Source organism: Ischnura elegans, chromosome 8 (genome assembly GCF_921293095.1).
Source record: "Ischnura elegans chromosome 8, ioIscEleg1.1, whole genome shotgun sequence".
NCBI lineage: Eukaryota > Metazoa > Arthropoda > Insecta > Odonata > Coenagrionidae > Ischnura > Ischnura elegans.
In genome coordinates this window covers 108,620,064-108,646,843 of record NC_060253.1, presented here as the reverse complement: position 1 = coordinate 108,646,843, position 26,780 = coordinate 108,620,064, and the positions used below count along the sequence as shown (strand labels likewise).

At 40.2% G+C, this 26,780-nt stretch overlaps 1 protein-coding gene across 1 annotated transcript in view; it reads right to left on the bottom strand.

Moving 5' to 3' along the window:
* The window catches only part of LOC124163187 (polyhomeotic-like protein 2), a 404,958-nt gene that overhangs the window by 304,561 nt on the left and 73,617 nt on the right, over nucleotides 1-26,780 (bottom strand). The window contains exon 2 of the mRNA XM_046539921.1: nucleotides 6,816-6,875. The gene's annotated coding sequence lies outside the window, so the exon portion shown is untranslated. The remainder of the gene's footprint in view (nucleotides 1-6,815; nucleotides 6,876-26,780) is intronic.

Below are 26,780 nucleotides of genomic sequence, written 5' to 3'. Positions count from 1 at the left end.
CGGACCCCTCGATCAGCAGCTAAGTGCTCTACCCACTATGCTACCTCGCTACTCATTTATTTTCTTATTTATCTTAATTTACCCTTTTTACCCTTCTTTACTTTTACGTCGGTATTTTATACTCCCTAATTATTCCTTAGTATTACTTAAAAGTAAAATTCTTATATTTGAGATTGAAGAAAATGCTGACTTCTACTCTAAAAAACTGACTTAAGCTGCTTATTGACTGAAATTTATTATTTAGAAAAACTTAGAATTATATCTTCCAAGGTCTAAAAAAAATTGGAATTAATTTATTAGAAACCGGTTTTTTGATTGGTTTAGATATTTTCTCGCCCACGATAGTAACCGCATAGCCAACTGAAAAACCGGTTAAGGATATATTAATATCTATTTCAATTAGATTTATGATATACATTCCAAATTTCAAGATCTACTCAATAAATCCTGAACATTTCCAGGTGGGAGTTTCGCATAGGTTGTCCAACCACCAGCATGTAGCATGCAAGAGGAGGACACCTCCCAACCCGGACATAAAAATATTTTGCATAATGAAAAAAATACTCGCACATTCATCAAAGGGCAAAACATGCCAAAGATGAGATATTCCTACACTAAACCCATGCACGGTTAGAACAATGAAAAAATAAAAACATGCAATGAGTCGCCCTGGCGAGGGACTCAATTTAATTTTATAAGTCGTGACACCGTTGCTATCCCTGACAGCACGTGGAAAAAAGTGGCAATTTTATTTTCTGTTTTGCAGTCCATTTCCTTTTTTTCTTCTTGTGATCAGATCTAACATAAAATGGCGGTAAATGAAGGATATTTTTCACGTCACCTAGGAAAGTTATCGTTCCCAAATTTACTAAAGTGTACGCTCCTGTAAAGATTCCCTTTCTAAGTCACCCTACATATTGGAAACGCTGCCCTTTTAATGGCAAAAATTCATCATAAATCTGGCCGCCCTGCGATGTACTCTTCTGAATTCAGATGCCTCCTCATAAGAAAAACTAACTTTAAAAAACTCACAACGATTCATCTATCTGTATTAAACCATTTTTCTTAATGGAAAACCCAAGTAATATAGTTAGAAGGAGGCTTAGAGGGAGCTGGAGAGTCTTTTAAAACCGCGGATGCTCCTCAGGTGTCTCAGGTTCCAGAGTTTCCGAGGCGACGAAGGTAGGGTGTGGCTGGCAACTATAGTCGTCTTTCGCGACGCCTCCGAACGGTCTTTATGCAGAAAGGCGCCGTCGACGAATCGAACGAAGGGACCGCAGTCATCCCCTGCCATACACCACCGCTAGTCACCATTTCGGGATTGGCGCTGAATTAAAGACCCAGGTCACATTCGAGAGGGCAATTTGCGTAATTGTGCCGCCGCAAGGTCCTCCTACTCCCCCCTCCCCCTTTCCCCTACCCTCTCCTCCCTCGACGGGTCGAAATATAGTCGAAACAACTCCGGCTATGAGTGCGAAAATCCAACAGAAACTCGAAAAGCGACTTAACAGTGGTGAGAGCACAGATCTACTACACCCTTTTTTGACACTGTACACGTACAGATACTATTATAAGACTTAAGACCATCCGATGTTGCGACCAAAACTATTTTGAAAAAGGTTTTGAAAAATCTAGAAAATTTATTTTTGAAAATTCCACGACAATCGCTCGCATATTGTGGCAACGAGTTACTAACACGACATCATTACTGGCAGCTGTTTTTTCGCACTTTTGTTTTAAATTATTTGTGCGGATGCTCTTTTAATATGTAAAGGAACGTGCATAAAAAGTACTTGTTTTTAACAGATCGAATGTACGTCACTCGACACAGTACACACCAACGATTTATAATGGATTTTGGCTTGTAGGTGATTTAATACGCACTAATGTCGTTTCTAATATGCGACCAACTTTTCGAAAAGTGCTCTTTTCGTAATTCAAGAATTATCAGTGTTATTCCATATCCTGCAGAAAAGATATTTCACTATTGTTCCACGATGTTTTCCACAACAAAGACCAAAAAATAAGGTATATTCGCAGCGTGAGGGGAATGACGGTTATATATCCACACCTTCATGTCGTCATCCGACTCCACTAATATCCATTCTTCTTTACACCCCCTCCTCATCCGTCCGTAGCCTTCCCTCCAATCAGTCCGCTCTCGTTCTCCACCATATCATAGGATTATCCAAATTTAGATCTTTGCCAGTCAAACTCTTTCATTGCATTCTCTTGAATAAAAACTTGATATAAACATCAATATTTCCCTCCTATCTCTTCACTTCTACGACCGTTATCCTATAAAAACCCACCAAAGTAAATACAATAATTCACCACGTATTTCACTCTGCTTCCTATACAATTGAGACCTTCAAGACCTTGATTTTACAACAGTCGATCCTCATAAATAATTTAGCCTATTAGTTGTCCAAAGCACCAACCGATTCCAAGAGATTCTTGAGAAATGGAATTACAGGTGGAAAATGGAAGCAGAAATTTGGGCTTTAGAAATATTATGGTAGGTAAACAGGCTTTCGGAAGCATATTTACCAGAATTTCAGGATAAACTAAAATGACCAACGATATTATTCGATTTTTAGATGCCTGCATTTTATAAAAAAATCTACTGAGTGTCAACACAAACTTATTTAAACAATAATTGCTCTATCCTACCACACTATCTATTTTGCAGTCTTGAACAATACTGATAAATATTTTTTCTTAAAAACACTAAAACTGTAAAATTGGCTCGCTTACGTGCTTCTTTGGCATAAATGCAGAAAATGAACCTTATTTTGAGCTTTTTGAAAAATAAAAATATTCTACCCTAAATCAGTAGATGCAAAACACAGTTAAATAAAAGTTTTGGATAATATTAAAACATAAGGGTGGGATGAGGTTGGTTAAAATAATCTTCGATTGAAGGCCATTGCCTTGTAACGAGAATTGAGATGGTTCACTGGAGGCCTCCTCACTGCCATCCTAAAGCTTACTTAACAGTACAATACGATAAAGGCAGAATTTCACAGGGATGGGACACGCGACATATCTTTCGGCTGACTAACGGCATCGTACAACCATGATTGATTTACATGTGAATAGATTAGCGTGGTTAAGCTTTTTGCGTCGTACAACTGACGGTCGTACGATTAAGAGTTCCATCCTGTAGAAACACATGTATTAACGCTGGGAAAACCCACTTTCCGAGGTATAAACGAGAGAGTCATACGACTGAAGGAGGTTCCGCTATGTGTGGCCAAATAACATCGCCGGGAGAAAGGTTCACGACTTCAAAGCATAGACTCTTACTACCTCAATTCCTCTCAGGAACGTCTACGAGATTTCCACATTTCTCCTAATCCCCAGCTTGCACGGGGGGTGCGGTCCCCCCATGTACGCAGTCTCTCACCCTCCATTGCATAGGCCTCCATACCGCAGCAGAGGGGAATTTAATCACGTGACCGCAGCCACCCAGTCCTACGAACGGCGCACGAAGTACAGCACCACAGAAGAGAGGGCACCCACGCACCCTCCGCCGACTCGGAGGCATTCCGGCCACGCGAGAGCCCAGCCGCACCCCTTACGTAGCCAGTACCCCTGCCACGCCCCCTTCTCTTCCCGTTCCTCGCGCCGTCTTTGACGAGAGCCCCTCTTTCGTTCCGCCTTAGTGAATCACGCCTTCCGAGGGTCGTGCTCTGCTCCTCTCCTCCCCATTACTCCTATCGCAGCACTTTCATTACCCTTGCCTCCAAGTGCGTTGCGACCTTGCAGGGGTCGACTACCGAAGTGTCAACTTCAACATAAGCCTCGTAAAAACCTTCTTCGCCATGTTAACACCACAATATCAAGATATCACCTACGCTCCATGCATACCTGCCTTATATACCTACACCAAGGATGAAATTCGCCATGAAAAAATATTTGGCTCACTCAGCCGGGATTGGAGCCCGAATCTTCCGGGTGTCGGTCAGATATACTATCAGTTAGACCACCAAAGCCATCGTCTTCCAAGGCAAGGGAAATGCATAGCGGAAAGACAAACAGAGATCCTCTTTCATATATATGTATAAATGAAAATCCCAAGCTGCAATCAAATTGAAATTTCTTGAGTCGCCCGCTATCATTACTTACAAATACTATATGGTTTCGAGGAGGGAGGAGGCCGAGTGGGTTGAGCGATTGGGTGCTAACATAAGGTTCACAGGTTCAGATCCCGGGTGAAGCCTTCGAACACCCCCTCAAAACAAAATACTCGAAGTGAGAGGTGGTCCAGGAAAGGAATAGGGTGGTTTCCTATTATTTTTTACTGCCTAAATGGAAAGATTATTACTCCTGGAGAACGTATTTCACGCTTTCAGATTTTTCAATGACGAAATCTATTTTTCTCGATCAAATGAAAAGTGAAAAATTTCAAGCACACGAAAACGCGACGGCTAAGTATGAATGTTGGGAAAACTCCGTGTGACGTCGTTCTGGTTCCCGCTGCCGCAAGTGAGGTGACCTTTGGGCGAGGCTTTGAGCGCTGATACGACGCAGGATGCTAGCAGGTGGCACAGTACCCTGCTAGCAGGTACTAGGCTTAAATAAGGATCATTAATACCCCATCAAACGAAGGAAACTTTCCGAACTTAGGCAATTTTAATGGGTGATTATTAAGAGATGTTTCCCTGAGCTATGTGCCTCCTTCAAATGAGGTTAAAATTGACCATTAACATTCGTCTAAACTGGGATTTCTAAAACCAAATAATTTGTATATTATGAATACACTAATGGTGGGTAACGAATCGCAAACAATGCCTTTCGTTTTCTTTGATGAAGGAGACCACCCTATTGGCTCCCCTACTCTCAACGCGAGGAATGCACATGCGCGTGTCTTAGATCGAGATGAGTTCTACTCTCTCCTATCCACATTTACCTTCAGGTTGAATGACTAAGTGAGTGGGGTTATTATATTTACTAGAATAGGTGTATATTTTGTCATTATACTCTCATTCTGCCATCTCAATCCATAAGCTTCGCGGCTTCCTATGCAAAAAATAATTAATCCTTCACTCAAAAATCTCCACCTCAGCCTTCAAATGCCGCCTTTCCCGTCTTGGCACCCCAGTCCCTCCGAAACCTTTCTCTCACAGAGGGAGCAGAGAAAGGGAATTGCCTGCCAAACGCACTTTTCTCGCTCCGTCGAGAAGAAAGAGTGGAGCTTCAGGAAGCGGAGAGAAGGAGGAGTGAGTGTTAGAGAATCTGGGAAAAAAGGGAGAGCTTTCGTGGAGGAATACTTGGTAAAAGTGAGAAACGCAAGGAAGAGGAGAAGAAGAAGGAACATGGGCAACATGACGTGTTCCTCCGCTCCAGGGAAACTTCTCGACCCAAACGGCAGGGCACGCCGCAAACTTCGGAACTTCTGAGGATGAAGTGCGCGGTGAAAAAAAACTCCGTCATTTTTTTACCTCCGACCCGAAACACTATAAAGTTTTTGCGGTGGAGGAGTAAAGTCAATTAGAAGTGCGGCAAGGAAGTTCACGGACTCGGTTAATTACCCGGGCACACCTGTTAGGTATGCATCTCGCCAGTTTTCCATCGCGGATTAGCCTCGGGGGAGGTAAGGGGAAAAAATTATTCCCGAACATGACTTCGGGGGAAAGCTCCTCGTTACAAATTTCTCCTTCATTGCCCTGCCTATGGGTCTATTGTATAATGCCTGGTTAACACTGGCCATAAGATCATACAGCCTTTAATTTTAACTGGGGGAGGTTGAAAGTTCTGGCTTGCATTTATATAAGATAACCAGACCTTAATATTACCACTACGTAAAGTTAAAGGCTTAAACATCTTATGGCCGGGGCTAACCAGACATAATAAAAACCTGGTCTGTATATTAAAGTGTTGTATCGGTTAGGACAGGTTTGAATGGAGAATTTTGCGACTCAGCTCGGCCTGTCTACCTTCCCGAATAGAACTTCCGGTTTCAATTCACAATAAGATGAGTTCATCCCATCCCTTCCTCTCCCTTATTCCTGATGCATTCTTCCCAATGACACGGTTTTTAGTGTCTCCTCCGCGCTGCGAAATCGCACCATCCGGATCGTCTACCTCCTCCAGAATTTCTCCATGAAGACAAGATATTGTAAAGGCAGAAATTATTGAGGGAATAAACATTATTCCCACTATAGGAATAAAAGGTATGGTGAAGGTAAGATGGCCAATTGTTAGAGTAGGTACTGAGCGTACAGTGAAACTGCCAAGTTTAGATTACGTGGATGAAAAACGTTAGTCACCAAAGTATTCAATCCCGATAGCATCAAAACTACGTTAATCGATACCACGTGATTATGTAGAAATACTTAACGCTGCATTATCATCAAAACCGCAGTTAATAAAACAAGAAAACACTGAGCATCTGAGACTGATGCAGAAGATATACAATTCCAACGATTCCCTCTAACTTAATGCAGCCTTTTATCACTTTTAATGCTCAAAGAGTTGATTTCCTTGACGATAACTGGAATCAATCCCAAAAAACCAATTTGTGCATCCATTGCACTTAGTAAGGAGTTTTTTGTTATAAAAGTAAAATTTTAGTGGAAAGATTCAAATGGGTATGCCATATATGTTTACTAAATTGTCGTTGAAAATTGAGCATCGAAAGAAAAAGTTTTTGGCTTGAATTCGTGAAATTACTCCACGGTTGTAAAAGTAATACTTCGTTGAATCAAATAAGGTGTCGTTTAATATACCATAACTCAATTGAAATACCAAAATATTTCTTAAAAAATCAAGGGGTCATCCATCTATAGTATCTACGGGATAGTACTTACCAAGATCATGAATGTGATAGTTCTCTTGTCTCTAAGTTTTAGCAGTCGAAGAATCCGATGCTGAAATGAAAATAGTAGATGATAAAAGATGGATACCAAAAAAATCTCGATTCATTATGAGTGAATATGAAAGACATGCATTTTAACTGTCAGAGAATTAAAGCAATGCTATACATTAAAGCAGACCTTTAAAGATGGAAGAATTCAATTTCAGGTATGAGAAGATGACAGCGTAGAAAGGAAGTTTTGAAAACTGAACTACGGACCAAAAATTTATATTGCAATGAAAATAAAATAATCCTGCCAAGAAAATTAAAATCTACACAAAGTGAGAATAGGTACTTGATCAACGAATGACAAGCAGAAGGAAATGTATGATTGCCATAATTTTAAAGCACGAAAAACATAGTTAAAAAAGTTATTCTTATTCATTATAATAAAATATATAATATAATATGTAATATATATTTTTAAATATTTATGTATAAATATTTAAAATTATATTAAGTATTTATAAATAAAATATAATTAATCTGAAATAGGAATAAAACAGTGATATTTGGATTTGGATAATAAAATTATACCTTTAAGTGGTCTCTCAAGGTTCAGATGTGATTATACTGTACGGAGAGAAATTTAGACCATCGATTTAGCAAATTCATGTATTTTTCATAAAGTTAGGATATTGAAAACCGCTAAAATCCTTTCGTCTGCGTGCCACGGTTTTGCAGAGAGCATGGTGAATTGTCTTACATTAAAACCCGTGGAATCCAATGAAACACGTTTTGGGGGAAAACTTTCCAAATCGCCTAATTCGCAGAACCAGCATGATTCTTCAGAGTTGCGCAACATTGTAAAATTGTGTCCAAATTATGTCCGAAAATCGTAGTCGTTAGTCCAAGTACCCAGCATGCAGCCCAAAAAGAACAGATTACACATTCATAATATTTACTGTAGCCTCAGCACTTACAAGATATAGGAGCAAGATTGGAGAGTTCTCGAGTCGTGGGGTAAAGCGGATACTTATAATTAAAAGCCACAGACGAGGTTTATACAGTTAAAATGCACTTTATTAAATTAATGAGTATATGGGCAGCGATATGGTTTAACCATAACTGACTCATAAAAAAGAAAAGAAAAATATATAATTACACGACGCAGTAAGTAGAACCAAGCGTACAAAAACACGATAGCATTGACATAAGATAATTTCTTGCGAGTATTGAAAATGAATCAAACGGTTAGATACCGGCTGGATTATATTATAACGGTTAGACAATATTTTATATATGGCCACAAATGGAAATTAGTTTTCAATCGAATCAGTTGATTGGACATTAGGGCGGATCGGAAAAATTGATTTTTTTCAAATCCACCTGGGCCAATGAAAAAAGTTGTGGGACCGGTCAAAAATGATGCCTGAAACTTTTGAGACCTCTAGGTGAACCCTTGACCCTCGCTCAAATGCAATTTAGGGGGGGGGGGGAGAGTTGAAATTCGAAAAATATAATATTTTATTCGTTTCGTGCATTTTGACGTATCTGCCACCGTTTAGCCACAAAACGCCTAATTTGAGTCCACGTCCGCGAAGAAAATATTCAACGCCCACGCAGCGTCGCGGATACATCTACATAATACCCTGCGAGCCACCTCTAGGGTGTTTGGCAGGGGGTGATCAATCACCTGCATGCAGCATGCATTTGGACTCCCACATGCACACCACACCGTCCAAAAAACGTCCCGTATAATAACAAACTATACTACTATATGCTGTTAGAAATCTATATATATAAAAGAAAGTCGAAAATCGTGTTAGTTAGAACACTTATAACTCGAGAACGGCTGCACCGATTTCAATGAGATTTGGTTCTTTGGATTCGTCACAGGCGGGGTTAACATATAGGGCATTAAAAAAGGATAATTTCACAAAAAAATTCATCTCTTTCCTATGGACATGCATTTGGGAGTTATAGTAACACAACAATTGATAAGTCGGTCAAAACTATAAATTAAATAATTAGTTTTGTTCTTACCACTTTAATAACTGAATTTAGTAACAATATAACATTTTAATTACTAAATATATTCAAAATATTAATTAAATTGAAATTACATTTTTAATATTTAATTCGAGCTGATTGTAAGCCCAGCCGTGGCCCAGCTCGAGTTGACACTTCACTACCGTGTTTGTAAACAAATCTCCAAGCAATTGTTGACAAACGGTAATGTCCGTGTTCCTGTCGAGGAATCGAGTAGTTTGCTCATCAACAAAGAGTTCCAGAATATGATTGATCACCAAAAGAATCAAAGATGGAACCATCTTTGATTCTTTTGGTGACCAACCCTGAGCCCAATCAAAAAGCCCAATCAACCTTGATTTAGCGAGCAAGAACGAAGATGTGGATGACTAAAACGAGGTAAATTCAAATAGTTCGTACTCTGCATGGATTCGAATCTTTTAAATGTGTAACAAACGAAGACGAAATCACCAACTATCTATCTGAATATTTTAAGTCCTTGGACGTACCTGGCTTACCAAGGCACGATTTACAGAAAAATGTAGTTTCTGTGCTCATGATCTTTCGAAGCCTAAACCAACCATAACTATCCAACGGAACGTGTTTGATCATTAAAAAAATTGGTGATGAATGTGATTCACGCAACTTTACTCAAAGGAAAATTCAAAGGTTAGGAAGTCCTCATTCCGTAGATTCCATGATCTCAACTCATATGCCCTTTTGAGCTAAAACGTATTCAATTTACAATTCGTGTTGCATTCGTGATAACGATTAAAAAATCGCATGGTCATTCTTTCAGTTTTTGTGTTGTTTGTGCTCATGTGCTAATGAAAACCCATGATTTTCTCATGGTCAATTTAGCGTGCTATGTTCACGAGTCGATAAACCATCCTCTGTATTTCATCCTTCGCTTCAAGTGCGTAGCTAGGATAGGGGGTTTTGGGCGCAGCTAATACCACGGGTCTGTAGGGTATAGAAAACTCGCTAAGGTAAGCGGGAAGTGTGGGGGCACTTCCCTCAGACATTTTTTGAGATAAATGGTTCAAAATAGTGGGGTTTGCGGCTAAGTGAATAGTTAAATATGTTTTGTTTGTTAGTCATCCGTCCCCCTAATATTAATAACAAAATCTTTCATAAAAAAATTCTCTAAGCTCTTGGGGGGGGGGGGGGGGGTTATCCCCCAAAACCTCCCCTCGCTGCGTCACTGCTTTGCTTCGCTATATTTATTTAGCTTCATCCGCTTCATCTTGCGCCTGATAACAAAACAAAAACTGTTGTTTCTCAGAAGGTGCTTGACGCAAGACATTAAACCCGAATGTGTAGGGCTCACCGTGGTGCGTTTACGCATGCAATACGTTTACGCAGTGCATTTTTTCCAAACAGAGATACTAAAACTGGCGCGCCTTAAGTCATTTAATGCGAATGCTGCTTCATAGGGGCTTTTCTTGCACGATTTTGAGCATCAGTCAAGCGTCGGTCTGGGGTCGTGTCAACCTGCCCCCTGAATGGGCCAAGTGTATGCAACAGACTTGGACCTAAAAACATTTTTTTACAGCTAATAACGCAAATAGCCAACAACTGAATGCGTATAATTTTTATTTCATGAACTGCTTTATTAAACCACAATGCCCAAAATTTCTTAAGCTAAAACGTAAGAAAATTTGTTGAAAAAATCCGCGTAAACGTGCTCCGATTCACCCTATGTAGATTCAATAAAGAAAATGTCTTTCTGACAAGCAATTTTGGTACTCATTTACGTAGTTTTATTGAATTTGTACCCTTATTTTATTATAATAAATTAAACATGATTAAAAACGGTACAGCCGCTCCTGATTTATAAATGGTGTAAGTAAACTGTAAGTTCATTGATTGTTAGGCGGTACGAAGTTCGCCGGGTCAGCTAGTAGAATATAGAATAGAAATTCAGAAACATGCATTAAGTTTTACATAGGTTAGTAGGCTACACTACAAGTCATGCAATCTATTTACGAGTTCTATTGCTGCCGTTATAATCTCTTATTGATCGTGGAAAAAATGGCATTCGGAATCTGTCTGTTCTACAATCTATCTCTCTTATTTTTTTTATATGATCTGATCTTCCGTAGTATGTTGGCCTCCGTAAGATATGGTTAACTTCGTCAGAAAAGACACTGCTCTTGAATTTATCTAAAAGGTTTTGTCTATTTTTCAATCTACGGTCCGACAGAGATTCCCATCCGAGTTTATCTAAGAGGTCAGTTACACTAACAAGACTATCGTAACGACCTTTCACATACCTGGCAGCTCTTCTTTGCACGCGTTCTAACTCTGTTATTAAGCCTTTTTCATGAGGGTCCCAAACACTGGCAGCGTATTCCAGATGTGGCCTAGCGAGGGAAAAGTAGCTAATTTCTCTCACTTTGTCGTCGCACTTTCCCAATATTCTTTTAACAAAACCCATTTTACGATTAGCTTGACCGGTTATTTCTCGAATATGTTTATTCCACGATAGATCATTATTGAGTCTAACCCCTAGATATTTCACGGATTCAACTGCCTTTAATTGGGTGCCCCGAATGATATAGTTACGTTGTAGGGAGGTATTCTTTTTTTATTCCAGAAATTCATTACGACGCATTTTTCCAAATTTAATTCTAACCGCCAAGCATCGCACCAAGCTTGGATAGCAGCAAGATCATTCGTTAGTTCATCTATATCTTTGCTGGAACGGATTTCTCTGTAAACTACAGCGTCGTCTGCAAATAATCGTAACTTACTCTGCACTATTTCGCCAATGTCGTTTATATAAAGAAGGAATAGGAGTGGGCCAATGACACTACCCTGAGGAACGCCAGAAGTGACTCTAACCTCATTAGAGACAGCACCGTCTAATCTTGCACTCTTTGGACGCGGTCGCTCAAAAATTCTCTAATCCAGGAAATGACATCTTCGTCTAGACCATAAGATTTCAGTTTTATTATTAACTTTCCGTGGGGCACTTTATTAAATGCCTTTTTGAAATCAAGAAAAATCGCGTCTACTGGAATTTTGTCTTCCCCGGAGATTAAAATATCGTGGGCGAAAAGCGCTAACTGAGCTTCGCACGATCTGCTTTTCCTGAATCCGTGTTGAGTTCCCATTAATAAGTTTTGCGCGTCTAGGTGTTTCATTATCGAGCTGACTACGATGTGTTCAAGGATTTTGCAAGAGATGGACGTTAAAGATATCGGCCAGTAATTAGATGGCTGTTCCTTGTCTCCACTTTTAAATATTGGCGTTACATTAGCGATTTTCAGTCATTAGGTACTTCGTGTTGCTTGATGGATTTACTGAATATTAACTGCAAGTAGGGGGCAAGTTCTGAGGCTAGTTCTTTATATACGTGAGAAGGGATTTCGTCTGGACCAGGTGATTTATTTGGACTAAGCGATTTCAATATATTTTCTATTCCGAGCGTACTAATGTCAATAGCTGGCATCTTATGTATACATGGATTGTCATCGGTCTCGGGTGAGTTTTCGGAAGGCTCCGTGATCACGCTCTTGAAGTAGGAATTTAATAAATTGGCTTTATCGTAACTGCTTGTCAACACATCTCCATTGTCGTTTCTCAGCAAACATACGGTAGATCGTTTACCTTGAACTTCCCTAACATATGACCAAAATGCTTTTGGGTTATCCTGTAAGTGCTCTACTAGTGTTTTTATTTTAAAATTCGTGAACGCATTCCTGAACGCTTCCTTCGTGGCGGCTTTAGTCATCCTATATTTTTTAATGAATAGCTCGCGTTCATTAGTGGATAAATCCGTGCTGACTTTTTTCATTTTAGCATGACACGCTCTCTGTCACCTCAATGATCTTCTCACTTCCGCGTCGTACCATCTCGGTTCGCTGCCTTCTTTTACTGTTTTACTAGGGATGTAGCTATTTATTCCCGAAGTTACGAGCGAAAGAAAAGCTTTCCAAGTATTCTCTACATTTAACTTTAATACTGATTCTTGAAACTCGGGGAAAGCATTTTTCAGATGACTCTTAAACCCATCAAAATCCGCTCTTTTAAAAATGAAAACTTTACGCTCTTTTTTAAAGTTTACAGCGGTATTTAGAGAAAACTACACAGGATACAAGAGCGGCAGGCCGATCCCGTCCCCTCGCAGTAACTAAGGACAAGTAACTCGGCAAAATCTATTGGGAATGACCACAAATTGTTATATTTTTCGAATTTCAACCCCCCCCTAAATTGCATTTGAGCGAGGGTCAGGGGTTCACGTAGAGGTCTCAAATTTTTTCAGGCCTTATTTTTGATCGGTCCCACAACTTTTTTTCATTGGGCCAGATGGATTTGAAAAAAAAATCGATTTTTCCGATCCGCCCTATTGGGCATTGCTTGAAGATTTGACTGGAAAACGGTACAGATGACTAAAATATTCTAATGAAAACCGATTATATATTTATGAATCAATATGTAATTTAAATGATTATGAGGGTGCCGCCGGCATTCAAAACCTCAAGCCGTCCAAGAATTCTGCCAGAGCGCTACCTGCTACGTCATCGCTACCTCACGTACAAGCGCCCTAGCCAATTCAAACGTACTAATCACCACAAAAACATTCGGTAAAAAAGGCGAAACTTCCGAAAATTGGTCCAAACATGCTAACCCGGCACACTCGTGAAAGTCGCGGGGCGAACATTGAAAAAAAGAGAGAGGAAAACTAACCAAAATTTCGAGGAAGGCGGAAAACCAAAATTAAATCAACTCGCTAATTAAAAGGGCACTCTCCGAACGCACTCGCTGACAAATGAAAGAGGAAACCCGCACGCGCGGCAGCTCAGCTGGTCGGCAATTCACAGCGGGGGGCCTCCAGCGATGGGGGAGGGCGGACGGGCTTTCCCTTGTTAATCCAGCAGCGCGCGCTAATGATTACGCTGCGCGGAGTTGCCGGCATAAAAGCCGCGACGGGGATAATGTAGCGCTCGCGGAACACAAAAGATGGAGCCAAGTCAGGAACTTGCGGGAGAGGACCCTCTCCACCTGTTCTTCGTCTAATTCCCTCTTCCTACAACTAACGTTCTAGCCATGGTTACTAAAGATAATGGCAGTGGAAATGCCCGAAAAGTAAACATAATAGAAAATCCTGTACTGATTGATGTGGGATAATAGGGCTTGCGGATATCTCTGCCGTGAACGACACCCGCCCTTTGCGGACGGGTCCCGTTCGACTAGTTTCCGATGCTCATTAAATTGTACCTCATGATTTCAGGGAAGAGATAGTTGGTACGGTTTCCCACTTCCGTTCCAACAGTGCTTTTTACGTGACACCATCACGTGGACTACCTTTCGCCAGGCACCTACCCTTCGACCTGTCTGGCATGGGAATGGCCCTACCGGGAACAATTAAATAGGTATTATTACCGCCAGTGCAGCTCTAGGGATCATAGGAACACGCAAGCCTTTCCACTGCGGCAAGATTGTAGACTTAGCGAAAGATGATCTAGGATCAGAGAAAATTAAAGAGAGTTTCTTTACGAAAAGTACGGAAATTTCTCCAAGGGAAATCATCAGTCTAGACTGGGAATCGTGCCACACGTTCTATCCCTTCAACCACCTATGCACCTACTTCCTCTGCTGCCTTTTTTCAAACAAACATCACGTTGTCTTTTGACGTTGTGTGTCTGGCTGCATAAAGCATCTTGTACATCAAACTTGTACTCTTGTACTCTAACGCCAACCAAAGTCAGCAGAGGAAGAAGATGCCTAGGTAGTGTAAGTGAAGGAATACGTGGCGCTAATTCGGGAGATCCGGGTTCGTATTCCGGTCGAGGCAAAAGGTTTTTTCCCCTGTGGACTTCTCGCATCTCAAGTGAACGAACGGGTGACTCCGTGAAGGAACTACTCTGTATACACCGCCGTAATTCTCTTGAATAATCGCTCTCGAGGACACAGTAAATATAAATGAAACTGAGTTCTTTCTCGCAGATTGAGACAGACCTTAGTTTATTTATTTAGTATACATTGCTACTGGTAAGCTTTTGTCTGATGGCAGCATGAGATTTCAAAAAATTAATGGTAAGTCTACCTATGTAAGAATATAAAGTAAAGAGAGAGAATATACATCTACACTATTTAAAATACATTAATTTTAATGCCATACAACTAACAAATGAAGTTTGAACCAAATAACCAAATTTCCAATGCTCCCCGAAGAACAACAATGATATCAACCAAGAATTGATGAACGCTTGCCCTTAAAACTTTAGCATTTTTCGGGGAAGAACTTAAAAATATCTTCTGGAAGGTCCTTCCACTCCTTTAATCCTCTCTGCAGGAGGGATTTTTCAAAATGTCCGTTTCCTGCGTCTTGAACTTAACTTTGAATTTGTGGTCATACCTTCCTATGTATCAGGGTGAGCCCAGGTTTTGACCAACAGTTTTCGATCTTAAATCTTTCCGTGGCGTTTCCGTGGCGTTTCTCCAAATGAGTCTCGGCTGTCGGGCGTTTGGAAGCCATTGTCATGAAAAGTATGGACAACTCAACGAGGAGGAACATCCGACAGCCGCGGCTATCCGAGACTAAGTTTTCGATCTCTCAATTCTCAGTCATTGCTCTCTTTAAGTATTGCCACCATTGCGCTGTGCTTTTTTCTTTGGTTGCCTCCCAGATTCGTAGCAATCTGGCACCATTCCATACAGTGCGTCATTTCAATTTTAATCCAGTATTTTAATTACTTTTATCACAGATTTTATCTGCTCAGAGTGTCTTCCCTTTCTTGAATTCCTTTATTGATTTCTAGAATACGCCACTTAGGATGTCCGGTTATCTTTCTCGTGTCTCTTCTGTAGGGACATCAGACCTTGGTCTTCAATATACCGTTTTCGTCTACTGCCTATTTATCGATCTTCCATTTGTAATTTTTCGAATGAAATCTCTAGTGTTTTCAATAATGTTTTTCTTAATTATATTTCAGGTCTAGGTTTCCTTATTCATGCATAAATAATCCTGGGTTATCTTTAAGAAGAACTAACTCAATTAGTATGTGGAGAAAGCATAAAATGTTTAATGGCAAGTTTCAATGCCAACTAGCTATAATTAGGACCCTCACTATGTTATATAATTGTTGTAAGAACAAGACATGATTACCGTTACACACGTGCCTTTTAAATGTTAGCTGTAATACATATGTAAATTTTTGCAGTACGCGGTACGTATAAAAATAAGAGGGTAATTTTCCCGAGTCGCAATTCTCGTATTTTTATGTGCGTTAGCTCTTATATCGTTTCACTTCATGCGATGGATTGTTCATGGCGCATTTGCAAATGTATCAACGTGTGTCAATACTATAATACCTCCTGAACAACACCGGATTATGATTAGAACCAAGGAGCTCAACGCATTTCTCGCAGTAGGCCGAAACTTGTTCACTAAAAGACCGCTTACACCCCCTGCCAACCGCCGAATCCCAAAGCGCCCGAGGGAAAACCACAACCCTTCCCTCTACTCCGTAAACGAAACACCTCAGCGGAAACTCCGAGAAGGAAACCTATGGAGAGTTCAAAGTCAGCGGAGTTGGGAGGAAAGTGAGAAGCTCCCAGAATCAGGAAGAATTCAATGCGTACGTTAACATCATGGTTGGAAATATGTATAATTAAACTCGACTGTTTCAGGCTTAACTTTGTGAAGATCTATTTTAAACAATTAAAAGGATATTGTACTTTTCCACACAATTTAATTTAATGTAATGGATTTTGTTTCGGAAATTCTCCACCTTGAGAAAAAGGGAAGAAGGATGGACTGCTTGGAGGAATTGGAGATAAGAAAGCACATCAGGAATGGAACTTTAGCAAATGAGAATATTTTTGTCAACCATCCCCCCCCCCTTGGAAATTCCCCTGAAGTTGAGTAACGCTCCAACCCCAACGCAACCCTCCTCCTCTAAGCAACGCGTAATAGCATAGAGTAAGTATATATGACTCTATGGTAATAGCAACAAAATAACTATAAAAATAACGATTTCTGTACCTGAAGATGTCGCCTCTGTGACGAAACCGGACGTCTTAAATAAATTCTATACCATATCCTTTTAATTGTTTATATGAATTATTACTTGTAAAATAGCTCACTACCAGTACAGCAACGTAGGTTTAACGGGAGCTTTTTTAGATGTATCCCGAACTGTCTCCATTCCCAAATTGGACCTGTGCGGGTGACTGCTTTGCTCCATATCAATCACTTCCTATTCGAGATGTGTTCAGAAAATAATTGAAAAAATGGCTCCCGAAAAGTGTTCATAGTCAAGAAGTTTCAAAGTGTAATCAATATATTATCCCAACACCGAGTAGAAAATGTCGTAAAGTAACGAGCGTCAGTCTGAGCAACCATAAAAATGCTACGGGACATCTTTGAAGGATGAAGAAATTCCAGAAGATTTCACTTCACATTTAGCCATATTCTCTTTTATTCTATCTATTAAACCTATCTGTTTTCTTCTTTCCTCTCTCGCTCATCTATCATTCTTCCTTCTATCACGATTTTTAACATCCTCTACCCGCCTCGCTCCATCCAAGCCCTCTGTCTCCTCTTCATCTCAATTTGGTCTCCTCACCCACCATCTCCAGCACTTCTTCGTTCATCTTACTATCCGTCCACTTCACCTTTCTTCTACACCCACACTTCCATCGCCTTCCCCGACTTTTCTCTGTCCTCTTTCTTCGGCGTGAATTGAGTCCCGAAAGAATCGCACACCATTTACATCGTTGAATGAGATAGCGAAGACTTGAAATACTCCAAAAATCTTGAGGATTGAGGTCTAGTGATCGGGAGGGCCAAGGTATGGGGCCTCTCCAATCAATCCAGCGGTCTTCAATTCGTGAAAGAATTTGTAGCAAGATTCGGGTGTATTTAGCAGAGTTTGTGATTTGTTACGCCGAGGGGCAGAGGGATGCATTGCCGTGGACAGATATCACTTAGAGTGCCTCCTATTAATTGACGTCATATTGAACGTATCCAAAGAGCAAGAGTACTGTAGGTTGGAGATACTATGCGTTCCTGAACCGAATATCTTCAGCCGCCGTGTATATATGTACATAAGTATTCGTTTCTATACCAAGGGTCACTGGACTTTTTTCTTGTTTTCTGGGGTACCATCACCTCTCAAAGTAATGGACACTCTTTTTCAAACACCCTGTATAGACGCCAAGGATGAAATTCGACATGGAAAAAATAATTTGGCTCAGCCGGGTTTCGATCCCGGATATCCCAATTCCCAGTGCTGAGTGCTTGTTACCGGTTTCACCACCAAGCCACCGACGTAAAGCGAAGCGTATTCGTCAAATTTGAATATGTGCTGGTGACTGCGTATCACTTGCTGTACGAGGAGTATATTAATGGCAATATTTAAATTTCGCGGGATTGGTGAGTCCGATTGTCAAATTTGTTTCGTTATGCAGGCACACATGTCCCTGAAGTATGGTAAAAATTTTATTGGTTAAGGTGCGTTTGGTGGGGACATGAAGCAGGTAGTCCGAAGATGGGCGTGGTACACCCTCCGTAGGGTCCTTAATCCTCAACCCTTTCCTCGACGCGTTCGCCCTCGCTGGCCCGTGTCTTGGACCCTCCCAGGGGGGGGCCTCCCTCCCGAAAAGTGACCGCTATGACTGCAATTTGGAAATCAATCAATCAATCCAATTATCAAAAAATGATTGTTTGCATAGTACTCCTGTCAATTGTGCGATCAAGTACGTCTTTGAAGCGTGATTCTGCTATGAAAAATAACGATTTTGTTAACTTTGCTAAACACGTGGCTGTGGACCACCGGAAAATGGCAACAGCGCTTTGGAATGGGCAAAGTAGCGGGCTGTTTGAATGAGTTACGAGCATGATTTTGCCATCTGGTACTGCTCATTTGCACGCCAAGGCTTCAGTTAATTTACCTTTAGTTTCACATAGTCTCCGATTAGATATGCTGCGTCGAGATAAAGGGTCAATTATTCCCTAAGTCGGATATTGAAGGGTTAAAGCAGTCGAACTACTTCAAAAAGTCAAAAAACACCCGAAAGGTTGTGTGAGTTTTAGACGGTGACTGCGAGTCCCTTTACGTATTATATTATTACGAAAAATACACCTACCAGGGGTAACAACAACCTTGACCTCTTGGAAGCGAGTGCGAAATCAGAACTGAGGCTGTTATTATCTACATCTACATAATACCCTGCGAGCCATCTCTAGGGTGTTTGGCAGGGGGTGATCAATCACCAGCATGCAGCATGCATTTGGACTCCCAAATGCAATTTGGACTCAAACATGCATTAAGTTTTACATAGGTTAGTAGGCTACACTACAAGTCATGCAATCTATTTACGAGTTCTATTGCTGCCATTATAATCTCTTATTGATCATGGAAAAAATTACATTCGGAATCTGTCTGTTCTACAATCTATCTCTCTTATTTTATTTATATGATCTGATCTTCCGTAGTTGTTGGCGTCCGTAAGATATGGTTAACTTCGTCAGAAAAGACACTGCTCTTGAATTTATCTAGAAGGTTTAGTCTATTTTTCAATCTACGGTCCGACAGAGATTCCCATCCGAGTTTATCTAAGAGGTCAGTTACACTAACAAGAATATCGTAACGACCTTTCACATACCTGGCAGCTCTTCTTTGCACGCGTTCTAACTCTGTTATTAAGCCTTTTTCATGAGGGTCCCAAACACTGGCAGCGTATTCCAATGTGGTCTAACGAGGGAAAAGTAGCTAATTTCTCTCACTTTGTCGTCGCACTTTCCCAATATTCTTTTAACAAAACCCATTTTACGATTAGCTTGACCGGTTATTTCTCGAATATGTTTATTCCACGATAGATCATTATTGAGTCTAACCCCTAGATATTTCACGGATTCAACTGCCTTTAATTGGGTGCCCCGAATGATATAGTTACGTTGTAGGGAGGTATTCTTTTTTTATTCCAGAAATTCATTACGACGCATTTTTCCAAATTTAATTCTAACCGCCAAGCATCGCACCAAGCTTGGATAGCAGCAAGATCATTCGTTAGTTCATCTATATCTTTGCTGGAACGGATTTCTCTGTAAACTACAGCGTCGTCTGCAAATAATCGTAACTTACTCTGCACTATTTCGCCAATGTCGTTTATATAAAGAAGGAATAGGAGTGGGCCAATGACACTACCCTGAGGAACGCCAGAAGTGACTCTAACCTCATTAGAGACAGCACCGTCTAATCTTGCACTCTTTGGACGCGGTCGCTCAAAAATTCTCTAATCCAGGAAATGACATCTTCGTCTAGACCATAAGATTTCAGTTTTATTATTAACTTTCCGTGGGGCACTTTATTAAATGCCTTTTTGAAATCAAGAAAAATCGCGTCTACTGGAATTTTGTCTTCCCCGGAGATTAAAATATCGTGGGCGAAAAGCGCTAACTGAGCTTCGCACGATCTGCTTTTCCTGAATCCGTGTTGAGTTCCCATTAATAAGTTTTGCGCGTCTAGGTGTTTCATTATCGAGCTGACTACGATGTGTTCAAGGATTTTGCAAGAGATGGACGTTAAAGATGTCGGCCTGTAATTAGATGGCTGTTCCTTGTCTCCACTTTTAAATATTGGCGTTACATTAGCGATTTTCAGTCATTAGGTACTTCGTGTTGCTTGATGGATTTACTGAATATTAACGGCAAGTAGGGGGCAATTTCTGAGGCTAGTTCTTTATATACGCGAGAAGGGATTTCATCTGGACCAGGTGATTTATTTGGACTAAGCGATTTCAATATATTTTCTATTCCGAGCGTACTAATGTCAATAGCTGTCATCTTATGTATACAGGGATTGTCATCGGTCTCGGGTGAGTTTTCGGAAGGCTCCGTGAACACGCTCTTGAAGTAGGAATTTAATAAATTGGCTTTATCGTAACTGCTTGTCAACACATCTCCATTGTCGTTTCTCAGCGAGCATACGGTAGATCGTTTACCTTGAACTTCCCTAACATATGACCAAAATGCTTTTGGGTTATCCTGTAACTGCTCTACTAGTGTTTTTCTTTTAAAATTCGTGAACGCATTCCTGAACGCTTCCTTCGTGGCGGCTTAAGTCATCCTATATTTTTTAATGAATAGCTCGCGTTCATTAGTGGATAAATCCGTGCTGACTTTTTTCATTTTAGCATGACACGCTCTCTGTCGCTTCAATGATCTTCTCACTTCCGTGTCGTACCATCTCGGTTCGCTGCCTTCTTTTACTGTTTTACTAGGGATGTAGCTATTTATTCCCGAAGTTACGTGCGAAAGAAAAGCTTTCCAAGTATTCTCTACATTTAACTTTAATACTGATTCTTGGAACTCGGGGAAAGCATTTCTCAGATGACTCTTAAAACCATCAAAATCAGCTCTTTTAAAAATGAAAACTTTACGCTCTTTTTTAAAGTTTACAGCGGTATTTAGAGAAAACTTTGCAGTTACTACCCTATGGTCACTTATTTCTTCGACAGTGCCAACGTTTATTACCTGATGTGGTATATTTGTCGCTAATAAATCAAGAATGTTTTCTCCTCTGTTTGGTGCGGATGCTATTTGAAACAATGAATTAGATGTAAAAGTGTGTAATAAAGCCTCGCAGATCACTTTATCCCTCCCACCAGAAATGAAGCTATAAGTCTCCCAATCTATAGAAGGTACGTTGAAATATCCACCTACAATCAAGTTTCTTTCAGGATACTTGGATGCTACGCTGTTTATTTGATTTTGACAAACCAACATTGACGTTATATCTGAGTTAGGTGGTCTGTAATGCGAACATAATAAAATAGTTTTGAATTTTGGGCATTTAATTAAACACCACACAGATTCAACGCTGGTCTCAGTTACGGTTATCGCTTGGCTGACGAATGAATTCTTTACAGCTATAAAAACTCCGCCCCCAACTCGATTAATTCTATCTTTCCGATAAACAGTGAACGATTTTGGGACGATCTCATTGTCCGAATCATTATTGACCACAAGGTCCATATTTCATACTACATAGTTCATCTACATCTACATAATACCCCGCAAGCTGCCTAAAAGGCGTGTGGAAGGTGGTGTCAGGACACCAGCCGTCTACGTATAAAAAATGAAGTGCTCTACAAAGTTGTGACTAGCATTTATTTAAGTCTTTTATGGTCCGGGGGAAAAACGAATTCCTATATCTATCCGTTCGGTAAAACATCTCTCTTAATTTATCGCTTCTATCGGGCCTGGAAATATAGTTTGGCTTTGATATTTTGTTCTCCGTGTCACCCCTAAAGACATCCATTCTCAAGTTTTCAAGCAATCTAAGCTTAGTGCGCAGCCTACGAGTCTCCAGCGGCTCCCAGTATAATTAGCTTAACATCTGCGAAACGCTGTCTGTACGCCCGTAGCAATTTTTGACGAAATGCGCAGCCTTCCTTTGTATTTTATTCAGTTCGCGCATTAAGCCTTTCGGTACCGGATCCCATACACTCGCTGCATATTCAAGGTGCGGACGTACGATTGCGAAATAGCAAATTTCTTTCACTTGCTCATCCGAAAATCTTCCCACAATACGCTTGATGAATCCTAATGTCTTCCGGACCATGCCACAGATATCCCTTAAACGAGTTCTCCACGAGAGGTTCAAGGTTATGGTAACTCGCAGGTACTTCAATTCGTCTGTTGTCTTTAGGTTAATGCCATGCATAGAATAAACATGGTTATAGTTGGTCGAATTCCGCAAGAAATATACCGACATGCATTTGTTCAGATTAAGTTAAAATTTAGAAATAATGCGTCCACTTGTCTTTTCGATTCACCAGATTTTAGAACATCGTTAAGAAATAGCGCGAGCTGTGTTTCGCATGATCTACCTTTTCTGAATCCGTGCTGACAGTCATGGAGGAAGTTACGTCTGTCCAAGAAAGTCATGATAATGCTAACGACGATATGCTAAAGTATCTTGCCTATGATCGATGTTATTGAAATTGGACGGTAGTTGCCTGGGTCATGTCTGTTTCCCTTTTTAAATATGGGTGTAACGCTTGCAATGTTCGAGTATAGCGATAACTTTCCTTCTGATAGTGATTTCTTGATATTATCTCTTAATAAGGATTGATCTGTGGAGCTAACTCCTTAGTTATTGAGCGTTGTGGAGCGTAAATTTCTTTAGCTTCAAGTTCCTTCAATTAATTACATGACGTGATGGACTTTTTGTACACGTTGTATAAATTTCTCTGCTTCCTCAGTTCCCTTCTGACATCGTTGTTGAATTTATTATTTAATAAATGTATTTTTGGTTTTGAATTTCAGTGTACAATTAGAAATGTGAATAGTTTCTTTTGCTCTCCCGAAAGTTGCTATTTTTGAGATACTTGTTTGTAGAACCTAGCCATCGCTCTACATAAGTTAGTAAGCAACAATACAAGTCATCTAATCATTTTGTGAGTTTTAACACTGCCGTTATAGTCCCTATTCGATCGTGGAAAAGAAGATATTTTGAATCAGACTGGTCTACAGCCTATCTCACTTAATTTATTTATATAATCCGATTTCCTGTAGTATGTTGGCGCTCGTAATATATGGCTAACTTCGTCGGAAAATACACTGCTCTTTAATTTATCATACATTATTATAGTATTCTACCGATTAAGGTAGGTTTCCATGGAGTACTAAAGAAGTGATTTGGGAGCCTCACTTTCCGTCGAGCGCTGCCTTCTTCAATTCACTGTATGGCTTACTTCCGTTAAATCTATCTAAAAATCCTTTTCTTTTTCTTCCCCCCTCGTTTCCCTAGCATTCTACCCTCTAACACCATTTTCAACATCCCCTCCCCGCTAAGTATTCGCTCCATCTATACATTCTGACTCCTCCGTACCTCGTCTAAAAGCTGCCTCTCCTCGCCAACCATATCCAGCACTTCGTCGTTCCTTTTCCTCTCCGTCCATTTTACCTTCTCCATTCTTCTCCATATCCACATCGTATGTGAAGTATGCAACAGTCACCCAAGACTATCGTAACGACTTTTCACGTACCTAGTATCTCCTCTTTGCACGCGTTCTCTGTTTTTTAAGCATATTTCACGAGGATCCCAAACACTGGCAGCGTATTCTAAATGGAGTCTAATGAGGGAGAAGTAGCTAATTTCTCTCACAAAAATGAAAAAGACACGTGTAGATCTTTCTTCTGTGAAAATAAAATAAATGCGGGACAATTATTAAAATCGAAAAATGATACAAAGGAAACTCTTCTGGGGGCATCGAATGAATTCAAGCGAAAAATATTGGGCAAATACATAGACGTTAACCCTATGGCTTTCTGATTATTCGTAAGAGAGGTACAGGTAAATAGCGCTGTAATAATAACGCTATAGCATATAATGGTTGAAAACCACCTGCCAAACACCCTAGAGGTGGTTAGGCTGCGTGAGTTTTAGACGGTGATTGCGAGGCCCTTTATAAATTCTCCCCAGAGAAAGGAAAGAAATTTTTTTTAAGAATACGTTGACTATCGCACTGACAGGTATTCTTTGAATTTGTCTCACATAAATGCTCACATATACTACTCAGTCCTCTTTCAGCCATTGCAGCAAAGTTCTTTGTAGATATGGACTCTAAAGCGCTAAGAAAATACACCCCATTAATGACCATCCAAAATGTCGTGCGATTTGCATTATACAGGGAGGGTAGCAGGAATGAAGGCAATGTCGGAAATTCCGATCTGGACTGTCAGCCTGATGAAAGTCGGTCAGGACTAGCTTGTGTTTCGAGAAGGTAGCAAAAAATTAGCTAGTCTTAAGAACAACTCCAAAGCATACATAATTTTTCCATGGGCATATGAGACAGCAATTCATACAATGCACTTAAACCGTCTTTGCCGATATTCTGAGCATTAATCGGTACAGTACAATAGTATCAATACTGTACATTGATACTAACCAATGTTGCCCGGATATTGGTAAGATTTCTATCGAATAAAAGTCTAGCTGGAGGAATCGAGCTGGAGGTGGAGTATTTATAGCTGTAAAGAATTCAATCGTCAGCCAAGCGGTAACCGTAACAGAGACCAGGGTTGAATATTGAATCGTTGAGTTAATAAATGAAAAATATTGTTGTCCCAAGCCGCCACGAAGGAAGCGTTCAAGAATGCATTCACGAATTTTAAAAGAAAACCACAAGTAGAGCAGTTACGGAATAACTCAAGAGCATCATGGTCTTATGTCCGGGAATGTCCATGTTGAAGGTAAAACGATCGATTTTTTCCACGATCAATAAGAAATTATAACGGTAGCGATAGACGCATAAGTAGATTAAATGACTTTTAGTGTAACCTACTAACCTTTGTAAAACATAATGCGTGCTGCATGCTGGTGATTTATCACCCCCTGCCAAACACCCTAGAGGGGGCTGGCAGGTTATTATGTAGATGTAGATGAACACACCGTTTTTTATGATTCGATCTACGTGGTATGCTGGCGTTGGTAAGATATGTCTACCTTCGCCAGAAAATACATGTCTCTTGAATTTATCAATTAGGCTAAGTTTATTTTTCAGTCTGCGGTCTTATAGAGATTACCATTCGAGTTTTTTTCGATGAGGTATTAACTCTAACAAGATTAACAAGAAGTAAAGAATTTTACCGTACCTGGCAGCGTCTCTTTGAATGAATAATCATTAATGGGGCGCATTTTTGTCAGCAGTTAAGATTCCTTATATACAAAGAACTTTGCCGCAATTTTATTTCATTTCTCTGGAGAAAATACGTAAAGGGACTCGCAGTCACCGTCTAAAACTCACACAACCTTTCGGGTGTTTTTTGACTTTTTGAAGTAGTTCGACTGCTTTAACCCTTCAATATCCGACTTAGGGAATAATTGACCCTTTATCTCGACGCAGGATATCTAATCGGAGACTATGTGAAACTAAAGGTAAATTAACTGAAGCCTTGGCGTGCAAATGAGCAGTACCAGATGGCAAAATCATGCTCGTAACTCATTCAAACAGCCCGCTACTTTGCCCATTCCAAAGCGCTGTTGCCATTTTCCGGTGGTCCACAGCCACGTGTTTAGCAAAGTTAACAAAATCGTTATTTTTCATAGCAGAATCACGCTTCAAAGACGTACTTGATCGCACAATTGACAGGAGTACTATGCAAACAATCATTTTTTGATAATTGGATTGATTGATTGATTTCCAAATTGCAGTCATAGCGGTCACTTTTCGGGAGGGAGGCCCCCCCCTGGGAGGGTCCAAGACACGGGCCAGCGAGGGCGAACGCGTCGAGGAAAGGGTTGAGGATTAAGGACCCTACGGAGGGTGTACCACGCCCATCTTCGGACTACCTGCTTCATGTCCCCACCAAACGCACCTTAACCATTTTATTCGTATTCATTGTTTTCTTTGCATGTTGCAGCCGCTAAGTTTTGACGTATTTTTATAAGCACGGCGATTTTCGTAATTTAAAAGAAAAAGATCTGAGAATAATTGCATAGCAAAGAATGATATGCAAATAATGTATGAAAGAGTGCGTGAAATTTTAGAGTCTTAGAGAATGGAGAAAGAGTCAACCTCAAGGTATACCCGACGGCAGCGCCACTTACGGCTAATATTGGTACTTATAGTGGTCTACCAAAAAGGTTGACTCTTTCTGTCGATTTGTTTTTATCATATAAGAAGTAAATTGATGAAATCTAGTAGTCTACCAAAATGGTCGACCCTTTCTGTGGATTTGTTTTTATCCAATTCTGAGGAATTAATAAAATCTATGAGTCTACCGAATATGTTGAATCTGTCGATTTATCTTCATTGCATTAATGAGGAATTACCTACTTGTTTATAGCTGAGCGAATCTAAAAATTTAACTCTTCCACTCACATTGTTATAGAAATGTACTTCATGTCCCTACATACAATATCTTCATTAACATGTTTCTTTCAATGAAATTGTTTATTATTCCTCTATAACCTTTCGTCCA